This window comes from Centruroides vittatus, unplaced genomic scaffold (assembly GCF_030686945.1).
Source record: "Centruroides vittatus isolate TY-2023 unplaced genomic scaffold, ASM3068694v2 contig_294, whole genome shotgun sequence".
In the NCBI taxonomy this organism is placed as follows: domain Eukaryota; kingdom Metazoa; phylum Arthropoda; class Arachnida; order Scorpiones; family Buthidae; genus Centruroides; species Centruroides vittatus.
The window spans coordinates 46061-55335 of NW_027121867.1; positions in this window are offsets into that span (position 1 = coordinate 46061).

The window sequence follows — 9275 nt, forward strand, 5'->3', positions numbered from 1 at the left end:
AAAATCTGAATAGTGCTGGTTGGTGAAGGAGAGGAACGTGACCGAGAAGATAAAAGGGCAACCAGAGAAGGAAAGGGGGTCGGTTATATAGCGTCCGTCTGATCGACTCCAGTCCGATTACCAAGTGCCGTCCATGCCTTACATGTCTGTAAAACAGTGTGTCCATCCCGAGGGAACCCGACGCAGTCACCAAAGGAACCCGAGTCGAGGATACCTTGAACTGGTTACAAGGACCTCTCTACTCGGACAAAGAGGTATGATCTCCCCCCCAATTCATGTGAACTCTCTCTCTCCGGGTACCCTAACTTTAGATGACTGTATATCATCCATACTTGTAGTTGTAGATTTTAGTTTTAATAAATTGTTGTTGTATTTTCCATTGAGGTCATTTATTCAAGTATCGCCACTGCTCTATTGTCGAACCAATCCTCTTCCTTCCTTCGCGTAACACGTAACGTATACCAAACCCGAACCGCCATCTTGACCGTGGGCAGGTCTCACCGACCTGTTAGCTGACAAAAGGAGGTACGACTCCGTCCACCTCCCGGTGCACCCACACTATCCTTTTTTTTCTATTACTTATCGAAGTTCTCCAACATATGCCAATCTCTATATTTCAGTTCCTCACTGGACTATCACAAACTTCTTCTTTCCTCTCTGTGAAATCACGATCGGAGCTTCTTTCTTTACGTCCGACTCTCTCCTTAGCCGCTTTTTTTTTGGCCACACTACCTGCTATTGTCTATCGATTCTCAGAACAGCTAATCCTACCCAAAGGCGATAACGGTCATCTTGGAAGGTTTTAGAAAGGATAGACAAAGGAAATAGAGGAAATTGCAAAAATAAAATAGAATTATAACTATATACGATAAAATATATACAATATCACCGACGGCCACAAATAGTTTTGATTGTTTTGTATGAATAAAATATAGACAGATTTAGTGGAGTTTCCTTATTGGAGATATGCCAGGTTCCCTGTCATACTAACAAGATGGGTCAGGTGAGAGTTACAAAAATTAATTAATCATTACATGAGACTAAGATGGGCCTAATGCAACATAATGGCGCCTGAACAGGGATGTCAGGTTCTAACGGATTTGGCTTATATACGTTACACAATGTTGGTACAACAATTGTAGATGTTTGGAAGCATTTATTTAAATGTGGAAAATGAGTGCTGATTGGAGGACTTAGTGGAAATACATCTCATTGCATTATTTCTATTTGAGCTTGAATGGAGGTTTTCTCTATGTCTATCCTTGTCTGCATTTGTTCTTTCAATTAATAAGATTCACGTTATGGCGCCCTCAATCAGATTACCTGGATCCTACCAAGGTGGTTTCACAAAGTTCACCGATAGGGTGCAGAAGTTTTTGACGTCAAAGGTTGAAGATATCAATTCACGTGTTCGATTTTTGGCCCAGTTACAGGAAAAATATTCTAAAATAGAAACCATCGATAAAGAAATATTAGATAAGTTACAAAAGGATGAGAAGTGTTCTCAACAGATGTTGGATGAAGAAATTGAGAATTACAATGGTACATTTGTAAACTTGAAAACAAGACTACAGTGCCGTTTCATCTAGCTCCCATGCTCCCATGGATGCTCCCATGTGACGGCATCCCATGTGAGGATACCGTCACATGGGAGACTCGTCACACCAGGGTTTCCCAGGAGCTATACCCTCACAATGCAGTCAAGAAGATTGGTTGGTTGGTTGGTTTGAATTTTTTGCCACAAAAGCCATATACGCTATGCTGCGCCATGACAAATGATCAAATCAAACAAAGCCAAATATATATATATATATATATCATAAAATATTAATATAACACGAAAACATAAACAACTAAAAATAAAACAAAACAAATATAACTATACAATAAATAAATAAATTAGTTAAATCTCTTTATTAATATTTATAACTTTCAAAAAGTTCAGTATCTTATCAAGATTTGGCCTCTGGCCCAAAATCTCTCTCAAATTTGCATTTCCGAAATGCTGTCTGCGACTCTGTTCAAAAGCAGCACAGTTGCAAAGTATGTGTTTAACACTTAAAGTACAAATGCAATACTGGCATACTGGCTGGTCGTCACCCTTCAAAAGGTATTGATGAGTAAGCCGAGTATGTCCAATCCTCAGACGAGTAAGAATGACTTCAGATCTCCTATCATACTGTTTGTTGTGTGTCCAATTTTCTATTATGGGTTTGATCTCGTAAAGTTTATTGTGGACTTGTTCGTTCCACACATTTTGCCATCTCTCTGCTAATCGTTTTTTAACGACCAGCTTCAAGTCACCTCCTTCAATAAACATTGTAGGCTGAGAAAGACTTGCTGACTTTGCAGCTGCGTCAGCTTCTTCATTCCCTCTTATACCTACATGGCCTGGGACCCAACGAAATTTTACAAGAATATTACTTGCAATAAGATGGCAAAACAGTTTGCGAATTTTAATCACTAGAGTGAGAACTAGGTTCGTACGAGATCAAAGCCTAGAGTGCACTAACTGAGTCAGTGTAAATAACACAGCGACAATGACCTTTCTTAATTACATATTTTAAGGCTAGGTAAACAGCCTGCAACTCTGCAGTAAAGATGGAAGAATTCGATGCAATTTGTTTTGCCACGATCTCATTATGGCAGACAAAGGCTGAACCAACGTAGTCAACCGATTTCGATCCATCAGTATAAATAGGAATTAAATTCTTGTCGTGGTGTTGAATTTCTGCAAAGTGCTGCCTATAGATGTAGTCCGGGGTGGATTCCTTAGGAAACTGCTTTAAGCTAATGTCAACATTTATCAGTGGAGATGACCAAGGTGATATATTATCGACCTCGGCCTGTGAGATGTTGCTTCTGTCCAGATCAATCGTGCTGCTTACATTCTCCATTCTAATGTCAAATGTAAAAACACAACTTGGGCGAGCTGTAAATAATCTTTTCAGCAGCGTATCTGATACTCTACAATAAACTGAAGGTTTAGCCAGAGATTTCTCTTTAATGTAATAGAACAAAGACAACTGCTCTCTTCTGAGAGATAGTGGAGGCTCATAAGCATCCACGTACAAACTTTGGACATGATAAGTTCGAAACGCACCAGTGCACAAACGCAATGCTTCATGGTGGATTGGATCCAGCATCCGAAGAGTAGATTCTCGCGCAGAGCCATACACAATACATCCATAATCAAGCTTAGAGCGAACAAGGGCTCTATATACTCTGAGCATTGAACATTTGTCTGCTCCCCAGAATGAGCAGCATAATACCTTTAAAAGGTTCAGAGATTTTAAGCATCTACTCTTCAAATTGCGCAAGTGTGGTAAGAACGTCAATTTATGGTCAAACACGACACCCAAAAATTTTGCTTCATTGACCATTGGGATTTTAACCCCATTTAGGTTAATTTCAGGGTCCAGGTGCAAACCACGCCTTCGACAAAAGTGGATGCACGAGGTCTTCTCTGCATTAAAAGTAAAACCATTGGTCTTGGACCAATTGTCTATGCAGTTTAGTAAAGTTTGCAGTTGTCTCTCGATGAAACCCATGTTACTAGACTGGCAGGAGATCTGAAAGCCATTCACATACAGAGAGTGTTTCACACTGGAAGGGAGACACTTAGCTATGCTGTTAATTTTTACTAGGAACAGAGTCACACTCAAAATACAACCTTAAGGAACATCTTCTTCTTGTGTGAAAGGCCTAGATAAAGTGTTGCCCATCCTGACTTGGAAGCTACGATTCTGCAGAAAGTTTTTTATAAAAATTGGCAGATTACCCCGCAATCCAAATTCATGCAGATCACGGAGTATCCCATATCGCCAGCAGCGATCGTAGGCCTTCTCTATATCAAAGAACACAGACACTAAGTGCTGTCGTCGGACAAATGCTTTGCGTATAGATGTTTCGAGGGTTACTAAATTGTCCATAGTACATCTGTTCCTACGAAATCCACTCTGATGTGGTGAAAAGTAGTTCTTTTCCTCTAGGAGGAACATCAGACGTCTGTTTACCATTCTCTCAAAGAGTTTACAGACACAGCTCGTCAAAGAGATTGGTCTGTAATTAGAGGGATTCTTACAATCTTTTCCTGGCTTGGGAATGGGAATAATGATTGATAGCCTCCAAGAGTCAGGGAAAATATGTTCTGTCCATATTCTGTTAAACAGATTCAGAAGGTTACTGAGGGAATTGTTTGACAGATTTTTAATCATGCTATAGTGAATTTTATCCGGGCCTACAGCAGTATTCCCCGAGCGAGAGATTGCTGTTTGTAATTCGATTCTGGTGAATGGCACATTATATTCTTCATTAGATGAAGAGTGAAATTTAAGTACTCTTTTTCACTTTGGGCTTTATAAACCTGAAAATCCCTCGTATACATAGTATTGCTGGATGAAGAGGAGAACATCTCACCCAACAAATCAGCAATACCTTGTATATCACTGATTATTGTGCCATTATTTTCCAACATGGACAGAGAGTGAGAAGCATATTTCCCATTAATTTTATGGATTTTATCCCAGACTGCTTTTGAGCTGGTGGAAGATGTTATGCTAGATTCATACTTCCTCCAAGAATCCCTTTGGCTTTGCCTTCGCTTTTTTTAAAAGCAACCAAATTGTTAGCAGTGGGGTATCTTCTGAAAATCCCCCATGCTTTCTTTTGCTTTTTAAATGCTGCCTCGCAATTCTGATCCCACCATGGTTTCGGATGTTTTGGATATCTGGTTGACGTTTTCCCCATTGTTTTTTTGACTGCCTGAATAATACTGGAAGTGACAACTTCTACTGCATCATTGATGTCAGCAGTATTGACCATTTCTTCAGTGCTGTTAGCCAAAAAGGAAAATGCAGGCCAATCTGCCGTTTCAAATTTCCAGCGTGATGGACGGGCTGTTTCACAGCTTTCTCTGCCTCGATATTTTAGAAATATTGGGAAGTGGTCACTAGAGAGTAGATTAGATCCAACCTCCCATGTAAACGCTGAAAACAGATTCGGGGTTGCTAATGATAGATCAATGGCAGTGAATGTTCTTGTTGGGGCGTGGAAGTATGTCACTTCTCCAGTATTAAATAAATATAGTTGGTGATTACCTATGAACCTTTCAATTACTCTGCCTCGACGATTGATATCGTGACTGCCCCACATTGGATTGTGGCCATTGAAATCACCCAGTAAAAGAAATGGAGTTGGCAGCTGTTCAACCAAGGCATCCAATTCATCACCATCGACTCTGACATCTGGTGGCAAGTATATGGAACAAACTGTGACAGTAACGCCCATAGATATTTCGACTGCAACAGCTTGCAGCTCTGTTGTTATTTGTACCGGTAAGGACGGGATGCGATTTGAAACCAGTATAGCCACACCTCCACTGGCGCGGTTGTGGCTGTTGTCATCCTTGCGGTAGAGATCGAATCCTTTTAAAGAAACTTTTTCTCAGGTTTTAAATGTGTTTCCTGGAGTGCCACGCAGAGAGATGGGGTAGATGATGTCAGATGATTAATGTCAGAGAAGTTATTGCGGAAACCACGACAGTTCCATTGGATGATTTGTAATCCATTATGTGTTTGAGGCAGCATTCTTAGTAAAGGTATCCCTCTCTAGTTTTACAGCCGATTTGCCTTTTGGAGGTGAGGTTGGTTGGTTGGTTGGTTGGTTAAAGTTTCTTGGCACAAGGGCCACATAGGCCAAGCTGCGCCACAACTTATGGTATATATATGTACATAAATAACAATAAAAATGAACAAAACAAAAAACCAATAACAAAAATATACAACAGTTAAACTGTGTATAACAACAACATGTATATGGATATAAATAAATAAATAATTAAATTTCTTTATAAATATTTGTAACTTTTAGAAAGTTCAATAATTTATCAACATTTGGCCTCTGGCCCAAAATCTCGTTAAAACTTGCATTTCCAAAATGCTGCCTACGAATCCGTTCAGAGGCGATGCAATTGCTCAGTATGTGCTTAACACTTACATTACAGTTGCAATACTGACATACAGGCTGGTCATCACCCTTCAAAAGGTATTGATGAGTCAGTTGAGTATGTCCAATTCTCAAACGAGTAAGAATGACTTCAGATCTCCTGTCATAAGGTTTCTTCTGTGTCCAATTTTCTATCACAGGTTTGATCTCGTGTAGTTTATTGTGGACTTGTGCATTCCACACATTTTGCCATCTCTCCTCTAGTCGTTTTTTAACAACTAGCTTCAAGTCACCTCCTTCAATATGCATTGTATGCTGAGAAGGACTTGCTGACTTTGCAGCTGCGTCAGCTTCTTCATTCCCTCTTATACCTACATGGCCTGGGACCCAACAAAATTTTATAGAGAAATTCCTCGCAAAAAGATGGCAAATCAGCTTACGAATTTTAATCACTATGGAGTGAAAACTAGGTTCATACGAGATCAAAGCCTGAAGTGCACTAACTGAGTCAGCGTAAATCACGCAGCAACGATGACCTTTCCTATTTATATACTTTAGGGCTAAATGAATAGCCTGCAACTCCGCAGTAAAAATGGAAGAATTCGGTGCTATTTGTTCTGCCACGATTTCATCCTGGCAAACAAAGGCTAAGCCAACATAGTCATCCGATTTAGATCCATCGGTGTATATAGGAATTAAATTCCTGTCACGATGTTGAATTTCTGCGAAGTGCTGTCTATAAACGTAGTCTGGGGTGGTTTCTTTTAGAAACTGCTTTAAGCTTAAATCAACGTTTATTAGTCTCCTCATCTGAGAAGTCAGAGAACTCACTCACAGACTGTCTCTCTGATCTTTTAGATTTAGAGAGGGCTGATTTTAATTTTTGTTTGTTGAGTGGGTTCTTATTAGCTTTTTTTGAACCCACATTTCTGGTTACCACCCGTGCTTTAGGTAGGGGTGTTCTTTTCTTTATATTCTCCTTTACTTCTGTATCTGTAGATTGAGTTAACAAACATCTAGCATGGCGAGTAAGAGATTCATTTGGTGAAACAGAAATGTCTGTCTGAACCGCACGTGTCTTTGTGGACTTCAAAACAGCAGCAAATGTTTTCTGTATAACTGGTGCACTTGAAGTGACCATGTGCCGAGCCTCTGGGTAAGGTATGTTGTTAACTGTTTTTAGGCATTGAATTTCTTTTTCTCTTTGCCATGCAGGGCATTTCCGGGAATAGGCAGGATGGGCATCTTGGCAGTTCACACAGTGTGAAGTACTTTTACATTCAGTACTGTTGTGACCTTCAGTTCCACACTGTGCACATAAGCTTTTGCCTCGGCAGGAGGTCTGGGAATGTCCAAATTGCTGGCATTTCAAACAACGCAGCGGATTTGGAATATACGGACGCGCTTGGCAGCGTAGGTATCTTGCTGTAATGAACGATGGCAATGTTGGCTTGTCGAACGTCAGAATTAAATGTTTTGTAGGAATGAACTTGCCGTCTCGGCGGATCGAAATTCGTAGAACAGAAGTGACCCCTTGGTCCAAGAGGTTGATCTGAATTTCTGATTTATCTTCAGAAATCAGAATCGATCTCAGATATCACACCACGTGATGAATTCAAACTTCCATGTGGTGTGACTGTCACTTCAATTTCTCCTAAATTCTTTGTAGCTAAAAGTTTTGCCGATTGTTGAGGTGAGGCAGTTTCTACAAGTAGGTCCCCTGACCTCAATTTCTGTGTTTTTTTCAGGTGCCCAATGGTTGATTTTGCTGTGGGTGATCTGATTATTCTTGAAAGTTGTTAAAATATAGCGGTGATCGCTAGCTGAATCTAGAAGTAATGTTTTACAGTCTTTTATAAGGTTGCCCACACTTGTGGGGGCCAAACAAACATCGGTCCAGCCCTTAGCTCTAGAGGTAAAAAAGGTGGGAAGATCTGAAGTATTGAGGGAAATCCCGTCTTCTTCACTCAGTAGGTCCTGTATTAATCTGCCTCTGTAATCCTCTTCCTCATGAAACCAGAGGGGGGATTTGGCGTTGCAGTCTCCCGCAACTATGTAGGTATTTCCTCTAAGTTCTCTGAGCACTCTGCTGATCTCTTTGATGCATTCATCATCCCTATCGAAGGGTGAGAAGTAAACACAGATGATAAAGTTCACTGGGCCGTTGTGTATTGCCGCAGTAGTTATTCTATTAGAACTTAATTTGGGGACGAGGGCTAAACCAATATTTTTGTTTCTTACAATAATTCCACACTTGGGCCTCTCATTGTCATCACAGTGATAAGACACTTGCCAGGTTCCAAATCTGACTATGCGATTCTTTACGGTATATGGTTCCTGGATGAGAATAATGTCAACATCCAGGTCATTCGCCGTCTTCATTATAAGGGAGGAGGCAGCTTGGCTTTTTTGTGCGTTTATTTGCAGTATTTTGAATTCATACTTAGCCATTATGAGGTTGAGGACGGTAATACTTGAGAGGTAGTAAGGCCATTATTACTCATATGTTGTTTGTCTAACTAATAATCTTTTATAGTTTCTGAGTATCGGGCAGGATGGGGAGAAAGCATTGTGGTCTATTTTGCACTGTCTAGAGTTTGGTTGATCTTTATTAGCTTTGACACAATTAATGCATCTTGGACTGTCCTCCTGATTGGGGCAATCCCTGTACTTATGTTTTTTGGTGCAGTGACTGCACCTCTCCTTATGATCGCAATTTGCCGCCATGTGCCCGTATCCGGTGAAGCGGAAACAGCGAATAACAGGGATATAATCATCCACTATTAAGCTGTTCCACTCGTAGCAGACTTTTTTAGCCGCTATCAGTAAGTTACGTACGGCAGGGGTAACTGACATCACAACATGTCTACATTCTTCTTTTCTTTTTGATGGAACAGCATGTGTAATTTTGGTCTCATGCTTGAACGCCTCCAATGACAGCTTCTCATTTAACTCGCTGTTTTGTTCATGAATTTTTCTTATGAGCTCCCCCTTCTCCTCTTCGTTGGGTACATTTAGGATTATTATTCTCGGTTTTCGCCTCTTCGGTTCCGAGATCCTCACTTTTTCGTTTATTTCTGGTAATTCCTTTATTGCTTTTTTAAAGCTTTCTGCCTCTTTTCCTGTTTTTATTCTGAATTTTATTCCACCCTTTGGTAATGTCGATATATTTTTCATTCCTATGTGTAGACTGGATGGGTCTATTTTTTCCCGGATTGTCTCCATGACTTCCTCGGGCAGGCTGTCTCTCCTTCCTCGTTGGTTACTGGTTCCAGGATAATTTCCTGTGAATCATTCTTTTCCGGGCTATTAGCCAGCATCTCCGTGAT